Genomic DNA, 2,777 nt, shown 5'->3' with positions numbered 1-2,777 from the left:
TGTGTTCCTTTGTTATGTTCGAAAAGCATGCTTATATGATGTTCTATTATGTTCGAATTGGTGATAGATTGATTGTTTTAATAGCCTCTGTTTGATAGATTGATTGTTCTTTTTTATAGATTGATTGTTTTATGAGCCTCTGTATTGTTTGATAAATTGATTTTTTGCTTTTTCATAGTCCCAAATTTGCTCCCTATTAGTCAGTTAGTCACTAGTTGTTGAATATGATGTGGTTGTTATGATGGTGATGGTTTCTTTTTTCTGTTTTAAATCAAAATGTCCACAAATGTGGGTAACTTTGAAGGGAATGTCCCTCATAAAAATGAGGAGCATGACCATCAACCTAACAATGAAAAATCCAAACCCAAAAGGAAGAGAATGAAGGATCGTTCTAAGGTTTGGGAGCACTTTATCAAATAAGAAACACCCACTAGAATGGAAGCATGTTGCAAGTACTGTGGTATGAGATACAAGTGTGGTACAAAGAGAAATGGCACTAGTCCATTGTGGGCTCAATAAATAGATGTCGTAAGTAGCCCTATAATACTCCTAAAGATTCACAACAAAGTTTGTTGTCTTTCAAAAGTAATAAAGTTGAAAGTGATGGTACTAGCAGGTTGTCTTATGTGAAATATGATCTAACTTTTTAGAAATGTTTTATCTTACATGGTTACAGTAGATGAATTGCCTTTTAAGTTTGTTGAGGGAGTAGGCTTTAACATTTTTGTAATGTTATGGATCCTAGATTTCATGTGTCTTTAAGAATTACTGTGGCTAAAGATTGTTTCGAAACCTAATTAACTGAAAAAAGAAAGCTGAAAATAGTATTAAAAATGTGTAATTCAAGGGTTTCTTTAACAACTGATACATGGGCATGTATTTAGAAAATTAATTACATGTGCTTGACTGTTCACTTTATTGATAATGAATGGAATTTGCAAAAAAGAATTCTGAATTTTTTGTCCTATATCAAGTCATATGGGGAGGAAATTGACAGCAGGATAAACCTAGGTCGTTGGTGTCTAGATTCCCCAGTCAAAACAAAATTATAAAGCTAAACCCAACCCTAACCTAGGTATAGGGGCAAGTCCAAGTAGAACCCAAGGGAAGGCGGTTTTGCTAAAGTCTAGGTTGAGCTATTCCGAAATCTTAAAAGATGGGTTGGTCTATGCTATCAAATCAATTCAATTAAACTAATCAAATGAAAATCAATTATCAAAACACTAGGGAATTTAGGATCCACATGCACCAATGATAAACTTGCTAATTTGACGGGAATTTGATCAATTACATACACAACGCGAGGGAAAACGATATTTGCAATCAAAATCACTCAAGAAGCTATTTACTAGGGTCTAGCTAGATGTCTCTACAAATGACTTCAAAGGAAAATCGCAAATCGAGATCAAACGATAATAATAGCATTCAAATCAATTGTTCGTGTCATTGAAAGCTATTATGCAATCTACCATGATCATCAAGGTTAGCTACTCCTCTTCAAATCAAGCACATGCACAAATTTCATCAACCAATTTAATCACATCAACAAATCAATCAAAAACCCCAAATTAGCTATAGATTATCACCAATACATGCTTCACCACTTCCCTAGCAAAGGAACTACTCACTACTCATGGTAAATTTGAAAAACATAACAAAAGAAATCATCAATCTCATCATGAACATTGTAATCCAAATATCAACAATGAAAATCAAGCTAAATAATATAAATTCAACAATATATCAAAATCAAACATAAAATTGCATTGAAAAGTGAAGGATTCTTACAAAACTTTGATCAATATCAAAGAGGAATGAAGGTCACAATATCACAATCATCAATAACCAAGTTTCTCTCTTTAAAATCTAAGAACAAATTCTTCAAAATCAAGAGCTTCTCTCTCTAAAATTCTAATCAAAATCAATTCTAATTCTAAAACAAGGATTCTTCTCTCTAGAAATGAAGGAATTCTATATATAGTAAAACTAACTAAGGGGAAGTTAGTTAGACGTCCAAAAGAGACCTCAAAAGGCCCAGCCTCTCACCCCTAAGCGCGGCCGCAACAAAATGGGTACAAAAACAAGGGGAGGAGAGGCGCGCGGCCGCTCCTGGCAGATGCTCGGCCACGCCAGCCACCTGTGCGACCGCTCCTCTCTCGCGCATGGCCGCTCCCTAGGAGCAGGGGAAGTGCCTTGGGTGCGCTCGAAGATGCCCCCATGCGCTTCGGATGATGCATGTTGCTAAGGCAACTTCTTGAAGCCCTTACGGTGGGTTCAACACCGTCTTTTAATGTCTACACAGCATGAGAGCGTGACCTTGAATACTTGGCTCTTGCACTCCAACACCTTTGAGCTTCAAAAAGAGGAACCGGGATGCACCGTTGGCCTTGTATACCCCGAGAGAACACCTATGAGTTTCCCGAAAATCACCAACTTCCTAAAATCAAAGAAAAGCAAACATGTAAAGTAGAAAATGCAACATAAACTAAGAAATGCAAGAAAATAAGGAAGCAACTAAGTAAAATGTAAAACTAGAGAAAAGGAGATAAAAGAGATGTAAAATCAATGAAAAATCATCTTAAAAGAAGCTAAATGAGTGTCATAAATGACACTCATTAGAAATTGGGAAAGAAATTGAGAAATGTTTGCTTATTTGGGAACTTGAGAAAGTATTTTGCATAACTATTGATAATGCTAGCTAAAATGATACCGCAATAGGATATATGAGAAGGAAAATAAATGGCTGGAAAACTGGGGGTTCTTAAGGGTCGGTTCCT

This window comes from Chenopodium album, chromosome 12 (genome assembly GCF_948465745.1).
Source record: "Chenopodium album chromosome 12, dcCheAlbu1.1, whole genome shotgun sequence".
Classification (NCBI taxonomy): domain Eukaryota; kingdom Viridiplantae; phylum Streptophyta; class Magnoliopsida; order Caryophyllales; family Amaranthaceae; genus Chenopodium; species Chenopodium album.
This window is presented reverse-complemented; position numbering follows the sequence as displayed.